We start from the raw sequence: 9,342 nt of genomic DNA on the forward strand, positions 1-9,342 counted from the left end.
AGTGAAATGGTTTGGAGTTTTAAAAGTGAATTGAGCATGTGATTAGAGGTTGTTTGCTTTATTATTTCACTTTAGGCCTTTTGAAGACTTCTACCTGGAAATGGCTGGCAAGGAGGGGGATACCTAACATCACACTGTGCTTTAAATTAAAAAGGCAGGTTATAGTACTAGAAGGCTGGGTATCTTGAATATTATCAGATAGTTTATCTAGGGGGCTTTTTCAGATGCACAGATATTGCTATCTCTACTCCACCATCCTCATGTTGATTAGAATCAATTGAGATCCCCAATTTAAACTTTGTATCTGTTTGGACAGAACTTCCCCCTTCTAAAGATCTGAAATGGCAGTTAGAAGCACAAACAATGGTTTGGTAAAGAAAAAGTCAGGGATATTTAAGGAGTCAACCAGTAGTAGTGGATTATGGTGATTCAAAGTGAATATTCTTTTTCCTTCCCAACTGGATAGGAGTTTATAATGTTTTGGGTCAGCCTTAGTCATTGGAGCTGGTAAAAAGAGAGCATTTTAACAGCCCTGCTGAGCACCAGCTGACAAAAGAAATGAGGTCATGTTTTTCTTTTACACAATTTTAATGTAACCCTCACTAGCAGTAGCGAAAATTGCTTTTTGGTGGCTAGAGAAAATCAAAGAGCACTGAATTTCTTAACATCCTCATCCCTCACGGCCTCAGTTCAAGTGGGAAATTGTCACAGAGGGAAGAGTGGCTTCTGAGACTCTGACAGGAGGCAGCAGGTTGAAATCAACCTTGATTAATCCATCTTTGAAAATTGATTGCATAAAATGGTCAAGGTCATAAGGAGACACTTCAGTTCTTGAATCCCATTCACATAATGATTGTTCTGTCTTGTTCATGTAAAATACTAAATGTACAATAATTATGATGGGGAGGAGGGATTTAGTAAAGGAAAAGGATGGTACAGAGACAGAGTTTAGAGAGTAGAGCTGAAAGTAAAAGAAGCAGGAGATGGAAAAAAATGAGGAATGAGAAAATGAGAAGTAGGGGGGAAGGGGTGTAATTCAACCACAGTAGGGTATTGACATAGCCATGAGGGCATGCTGAGAGCAAGTGCTGGAGAGCTGAGGAATAAAACCTAAATTAGGTGATAGAAAAAAAAGTGTAAAACCCAGCGTGTTGGGGAGAGAACTGACAATCCAAACACCAACTCCATGCAAAAGTTGAGACAGTTTAATCTCCTGGAATCTATGGGGCTCTTTGCCTATGGAAAGTAGGACAGGAGTGCAGTTCTAGTGGTATAAGGGAGAGGTGGTGATGATGACCATTTCTTTTTTTTTTTTTTTAAATCATAGCTGTGTACATTAATGCATTTATGGGGTACAATGTGCTTGTTTTATATAAAATTTGAAATACTTTCATCAAACTGGTTAACATAGCCTTCATCACACTTTGTTAGTTATTGTGATAAGATATTTAAACTCTACACTTAGTAAATTTGACATGTACCCTTGTAAAATGTACCATTTCTATACCACCCTGTCTAGAAGTTCAGTCTGAACAGGACCCAGTCTAGCCTCAAGATTAGCATCATGAAGTTTAGGACCCAGGCAAGACAAAAGCTGTAAGGGCCCATGGGGCCTATGTAGATAGACATAGAGAGGTAAGTGGCTCAGCTTTCACTGCTATTTAGGATTTTCTGCTAAGAGGGTTGCAGGGCTGCTTCATACACCTCTTCCAGGGGAGGTACAGTGAGTGTTCACTCAGTCATTGAGTGATTCCTAATACCCTGGCAGCTGTGGAGATCAGGCCTAAACAGTGCTGGCCTCTACTCCCCCCAAGTATGCTACTCCCCCCAAGAGTGAAATGCAGCCTGCTGATCTCCCCTGAATATCAGGATGCTTGCCTAAGCTTAGGATCCAAACTGGACTGTACTCAGAGGAGGCCTAGTCCAAGACTAGAAACAAAGGGATGGAGTTGGGGATCGAGAATAAAGGCCTGAAGAAGAAAAGAGGAAAGAAAGGTGTTCTAGTCCATTTTCTGTTTCTGTACTAGAATACCTGAAACTGGGTAACTTATTTAAAATGAACTTATTTCTTACAGTTAGAGAGGTTGAGAAGTCTAAGGTTGAGGGGCTACATCTAGTGAGAGTCTGCTTGTTGGCGTGTACTCTCTGAAGAATCCTGACGTAGTATAGGGTATCACATGGTGAAGGGGCTGAACATGCTAGCTCAGGTCTCTCCTCCTCTTATAAAGTCAGCAGTTCTACTCCCATGACAATCCATTAATCCATTGATTCTTTAATCCATCAATTCATGACTGGATTTATCTAGTCACAAGGGCAGAGCTCTCATGACCCAGTCACCTTTAATGGCCCCATTGCTCAATACTGCCACATTGGAATTACATTTCAATATGATTTTTGGATGAGATATTTAAACTATTGAATGAAGTTTAAGAGAAAGTTGTAGAATCCTAGATTTAGGAAATTAGAGAAAAGAAAAGATGGCAATAGAAAGAAATGTCAAAGAGTCTTCCCTTCCTCATCTTTCTAACTTTAAATTTATCAATTTCTTTTTAAAAACATTTATTTCAGAATATTACAGGGGCACACATTTTGGTTACACAATTTGCTTTTGTACATTTTAAGTCAAGGTTACAAGTGTGCCCTTCACCCAGAATATTTGCATTGCACTGGTTAGGTGTGAACTTACCCTAACAACCCCCACAATCTACTTAATTTCCTCTGAGTTTTGCTTCCATATATGTATATGTTTGAGAGTTGATAGGCTAGTTCTAATTTAGTATCGAGCGCATGTAGTATTTGTATTTCCATTGTTGTAATACTTAAGAGAATGGCCTCTAATTCCATCCAGGTCGTTATAGAAGACATTAAATCACCGTATTTTTATGACTGAATAGTATTCCATGGTATACATATACCATGATTTATTAATGACGTATGAGTGGTCACGTATTGATGGGCACTTGGGTTGTTTCCACAACTTTGTAATTGTGAATTGTGCTGCTATAAACATTCAAATGCAAGTGTCTTTTAAATTAAATGACTTTTTTTTCCTTTGGGCAAATACCTAGTAGTAGGATTGCTGGATCAAAATGTAGGTCTACTTTTATTTTTTAAAGATATTTCCATATCCCTTTCCATAGGGGTTATAATAATTTGCAGTTTCACTAACAGTGAATGAGTGTTCCTTTTTCTTCACATCTATGCCAGTATTTGTTACTCTGGGACTTTTTGACATAAGCCAGTAGTGTTAGGTGATATCTTGTTGTGGTTCTTATTTGCATTTCCCTGATGAATAGAGATGTTGAGCATTTTTTCATGTGTTTGCAGGCCATTAAGACTATCTTCATTTGAAATGTTTCTGTTCATGACCATTTTTAATGAAGTTGTTTTTTTTTCCTTGCTGATTAGCTTGAATTCTTTGCAGATTATGATTATCAGCCCTTTATCAGACGTATGACATACAAATAGTTTTTCACATTCTGTAGGTTGCCTATTTACTCTGTTGATTATATCCTTGGCTATAAAGAAACTTTTTTCAAAAAATTATTTCATATTAATATGAGGGTATAAATGATTGTTTACATTTGTTAGGTAAAGTTCAAGTTGTAGTTGAGACCTTCACCCAGAGAGTGTACTGTATACTCTTACATTGTGTGCCTTAGGTTAGAGCTTACTAATCACCATCGCTCCTCCCATTGCCCCTCTCCCTATTCCCCCTCCCCCCATTTGAATTAAATTGTGTTTTTTCTCTCATATGGGCATGTAGTTGTTTAGCTATTGGTTTCATATTAGCATTGAGTACATTGGATACTTGCTTTTCCACTCTTGTGGTACTTTACTAAGAAAAATCTACTTGAACTCCATCCAGTGTGAAGAAAATTTTTAATTTGATTAGGTCCTATTTGTTTATTTTTGTTGCTGTGATTGCCATTAGGATCTTCCTTGTAAATTCCTTCCCTAGGCTGATATCTATAAGACTTTTTCCAATACTTTCTTCTAGAATTCTTATAGTTTTATGCCTTAGGTTTAAGTTTTTATCCATTGTGAATTAATTTTTGTGAGTAGTGAGAGGTGCAGATCCTGTTTCAGTCTCTTACATGTGACTATTAAGTTTCCCCAGCACTATTTACTGAATAGGCATTCTTCCCCCTCAGTGTATATTTTTATCTGCTTTATCAAAGATCAGATGGGAATATGAGGATGGTTTGTACTCTGAATTCTCTGTTCTATTCCATAGGCCCATGTCTCTATTTTTGTGCCAGTACCACGCTGTTTTGGTTACTAAAGCCTTGTAGAATAGCTTTAAGTCTGGTAACATGATGCCTCCTAATTTGTTCTTATTATGTAAGGTTGTATTGGTTATTTGTGGTCTTTTCTGGTTCCATACAAAACATAGAACTGAAACTTATCAGTTTCTGAAAAGCAGTCTTGTTCTCTAGTGATAATTTATAGACAGAATGGTTTTATGGATTCTCTGCTAACTTGACCCTGAGTAATTTCTTTTGTTTCAGTGGTAGCATATTATATATACTCTAGCTGTAATTATCCCCCAAACCATAACTGTTCCTCAGATACCATCCCATGTGCTATATCTAGAATTTGTCTTTGGTGGTAGCAATGGTAGTGGAGTGCTGAAGACATCAAGTGAGTGGTTTCTGGACACTCATTCTTTCACATTATGATTATCAGCCCTTTATAAAAGGCAACCATCCTGAGTTTGCTAAATTAACCACCCCCCCCTTTTTTTTTTGCAGTTTTTGGCTAGGAGAGAGTTTGAACTTGCCACCTCCGGTATATGGAGCTGGGGCCCTACTCCTTTGAGCCACAGGCACCACCCAAATTAACCATTTTCAACATATCTAAGAAGCAAGCTCCCAAATCAGCCTGGCCCTGTGTGTGATTATAGGTCCCCAGCCACTCTACTAATCACAATCCTTTTAGAAGATTTGACTACTCAGTTACTCTGCTTTTTAAGTGGTGAGGTGTGTCTGGCTTCCCTTGCCAGATGTGTTAGCTAATTCCTGCAGAACCCTGAGGGAGCTAATTTTCAGTGGCTATTTGCTGTTTCTGAAAGGACAGGATATTGTCTGTGTTCCGTACGTTATGTGTTACTTCTGGCCAACTGCTTGCAGAAGGTTGCAAGGGCCAGCCAAACACTATAAATATTTGTCTGAGGTGGTTGTTATCCAGAATGTCTGATGTCAAGGGAGGCCAAATTAATGCTAAAAGAATCTCTCCTTGACCTTTGGAGTACACGTGGCTGTACTTGATTGATTCCACATGTTTGGTAACCATCCTGAGTTTGTGGGAATGCTTAGTAACATTTAAAGCACTTTCCTAGTAGAAGTAAGTTTGTTACCTTTTCTATTGGTAGTCAGAAAGCATGTTTCTGGAGCTACCTGGTATATTGGAAAAAGCACTGGATTGATAGTCAGAACACTACCAAGTGTCAACTTAAAAAACTTGGATGGCTCAGCGCCTGCAGCTCAAGCGGCTAAGGCGCCAGCCACATACACCTGAGCTGGCGAGTTTGAATCCAACCTGGGCCTGCCAAACAACAATTACGACTGCAACCAAAAAATAGCCAGTTATTGTGGCAGGCACCTTTAATCCCAGCTACTGGGGAGGTGGAGGCAGGAGAATCGTTTGAGCCCAGGAGTTGGAGGTTGCTGTGAACTGTGATGCCACAGCACTCTACCCAGGGTGACAGCTTGAGGCTCTGTCTCAAAAAACAAAAAACAAAAACAACTTGGATACATGGGTCTCATTGTTCTCATTTCTAAAATGGGAATTTGGGGCTACAGGAGTGATTCTCAAACTTCCAGATGCGATGGAAATCACCTGGAGGGCTTGTCACTGATTATTGGGTTTATCCCTCAAAGTTTCTAATTCAGAAAGTGGAGGCTAAGAATTTGCATTTCTATATGTTCCCAGTGATGCTGATGTAGTTGGTCTAGGGTCCACAGGTTGAGAACCACTGAACTACATGATCTCACTAAGATCTTCTCTTCCTGAAATGTTGGGGTTTTGTAATTATGTGGAGATTAAAGCATGGTGTGGAGTAGAGGAAATGGAAAGCCAGCCCTGAGCCAGATTTTTAGCTAGAGTTAGATGTAGCATCTAGTATGTGACCTAAGAGGCACAGAAAAATTAGTTCCCTTCCTGGCCTGCCATGTGCTCTGAAATCCTTACTATAAGTCTCGTTTGGCTTACGGTCCCTGTTAAAATGTAAATATGTTACCTGGGAATAGAAGGATAGAAGGTATTATGTCATCATCATCATCACCATAATCATTAATTTACTGAATCTACTCCTGTCACTTAGCAGAAGCTGAAGGACTAGGATATGGAATAGACAAATGCTGAGTAGGTAAGACAAGGGCTATAGAAAGACAACTATCTATAAAAAATTAGGTTAGTCATGGTGGCTCAAATCTGTAATACCAGCACTTTGGGAGGCCAAGGCAGAAGGGTCTCTTGAGGCCAGGAGTTCAAGACCAGCCTGAGCAACATAGTGAACACTCTCTAAAAAAATAAAAAATTAAATAATGTTAAAAAAAAAGACTCGCTTCTTGGAGCAGGCCAACTTAGGTAAGGTATCATACTGGGAGCTCTGGATAGGACAGTGGGTACCCAAGGGGTTGAATCACTTAAGGTTAGTTATGAAAACCAACATTTTAAAAACTGGATAATAGTTGAAGTAGTGTACATTAGGAGAATATAAGTAATAATGGTTATTGGCAAAGAAACTAACAATGTATAGTATTTGAAGTTCTAAGAGAAAAGAAAACACAGGGGCTATAGGGAGGAGCCAAAAGAGGTTCAGGAGGTAGGGACTTTACTGCCCTGTCTGATGGGGGATACAGGGACTACCAGGGACTAACAAAGGCAGAACTATTTCGTAGTTAAAGCTTGCTTCAGTGTTTTCTTTTTATTATTTCAGATTAATATGAGGGTACAAACAATTAGGTTACATTGTTCACATTTATTAGGTAAAGTCCCTGTTTGTAGTTGTGTTCTGCACCCAGGAGGTGTGTCATATACCCTTACGTTATGCCCATTAGGTGGGAGCACACCAATCTCCCTGCCTCATCCCCTCTACCCTCCAACCTGAACTGAATTGAGTTTTCTCTTGTGTGGGCATATATTAGTTCACCTACTGGCTTCATATTAAGATTGAATACATTAAATACTTGCTTTTCCATTCTTGTGATACTTTACTAAGAAGAATATATTTCACCTCCATCCAGGATAATACAAAAGATATAAAATTTCCATCTTTTTTAAAGGCTGGATAGTATTCAATGGTATACATATATCATAGTTTATCAATCCATTCATGGATTGATGGACACTTAGGTTGTAACCACATCCTGGTGATTGGTTATCATAGCTTAATTTACAATCTATTACAAATGTCTTTATGATAAAATGATTTTATTCTTCTGGGTAGATGCCTAGTAATGAGATTGTGAGATCAAATGGAAGGTCTATTTTGAGTTCTTTGAGCATTCTCCATACTTCTTTCTGAAGAGGCTATATTAGTTTGCAATCCCACCCACTGTGTTAAAGTGTTCTCACTCAGATTAGATGATATCTCAGGATGGTTTTAATTTGCATTTCTCTAGTAAGTAGGGATAATGAGCATTTTTTCATATGTATGTTAGCCATTCATCTGTTCTCTTCAGAGAAGGTTCTGTTCATGTTTCTTGCCTAATGACTGATGGGATTGTTTGCTCTTTTTGTGTTGATTAATTTGAATTCTCTAGATTCTAGTTATCAACCCTTTGTTAGATTCATAACATGTAAGTATCTGTTCTCATTCTGAAGGTGGTGTGTTTGCTCTAATTGTTGTGTCCTTAGCTGTGCTGAAGCTTTTTGGCTTAAGTCCCATTTGTTTCTTTTTGTTGTTGCAATTACCACTGAAGTCTTTTTTCCTCAAGAGTTTCCCCCATGCTTCTAAGATTTTAATTGTTTCAGATCTAAGATTTAAATCTTTTATCTATCTTGAGTCAATTTTTGTAGGTAGTGAAAGGTGCAGGTGCAATTTCAATCTTTTACATGTGGTTAGCTAGTTCTCCTAGTACCATTTATTGAATAGGGAGTCTTTTTCTCAGTGTACACTTTTGTTTGGTTTATCAAAGATCAGATGGTGATAGGAGGATGGTTTCATCTCCTGGTTTTCTATCTTGTTCCATATGTCTGTTTCTACTTTTGTGCCAATACCATGCTGTTTTGAACACTGTGGACTTGTAATATAATCTGAAGTCTGTCAGAGTGTTGCTTCCTACTTTGTTTTTATTATTAAGTATTGCTTTGGCCATGTGGTTTTTTTCCTGGTTTTATACAAAACAAAGCACTATTTTTTTTGAGTTCTCCAAAGTATGATGTTGGTATTATAATGTGGATTGAATTGAATCTATAGATTGCTTTGGGTAGTATAGACATTTTAACCATATTGATTATTACAAGCCAAGAGCATGGTATGTTCTTCCATTTATTAATGTTTTTGCTATTTCTTAGGGTTTCATAATTCCCTCTGTAAAGATCCTTCACCTCCTTTGTTAGGTATATTCCCATGTATTCCATTTTCTTTAAAGCTACTGTGCAGGGTATTATGTTCTTGATGTGCTTCTCAACTTGGTTGTTATTGGTATATACCAAGGCTACTGATTTGTGGACATTAATTTTGTACCCTGAGATATTACTGTATTTCTTGATCACTACCAGGACTCTTGTAGTGGAGTCTCTGGGATTTTCTTTTTCTTTTTAAAATTTTTTTTGCAGTTTTTTTTTGGGGGGGGTGATCAGGGCTGCGTTTGAACCCACCATCTCTGGTATGTGGGGCTGGTACCCTACTCCTTTGAGTCACAGGTACCTTCCTCCTGGATTTTCTAAGTATAAGATCATATCATCAGCAAAGAGTGAGAGTTTGACCTTCTCTACCCCCATATGGATGCTTTTGATATCCTTTTCTTGCCTGATTTCATTGGTTAGAACTTCCAGCACTATGTTGAATAGTAGTGGCGATTGAGGACAACCTTGCCTGGTTCTATTTCTAGGTGGAAATTCTTTTAGTTTTACTCCATTAAGTATGATGTTGGCTGTGGGTTTGTCATAGATGACTTCTGTCAGTTTAAGGAGTGTGCCATCTATGCCTATTTTTTAAATTATTCTTGTTAGAAAGAGATGCTAAATTTTGCCAAATGCTTTTTCTGCATCTATTGAGAGGATCATATGGTCTTTTTTTTTCTATTGATATGGTGTATTACATTAATGGATTTGCACATGTTAAACCAACCTTGCTTCCCTAGAATAAAGGCTACCTGATTGTGATATATA

The sequence above is a fragment of the Otolemur garnettii genome, unplaced genomic scaffold (genome assembly GCF_000181295.1).
Source record: "Otolemur garnettii isolate 467f Iridium unplaced genomic scaffold, OtoGar3 scaffold00110, whole genome shotgun sequence".
Lineage (NCBI taxonomy): Eukaryota > Metazoa > Chordata > Mammalia > Primates > Galagidae > Otolemur > Otolemur garnettii.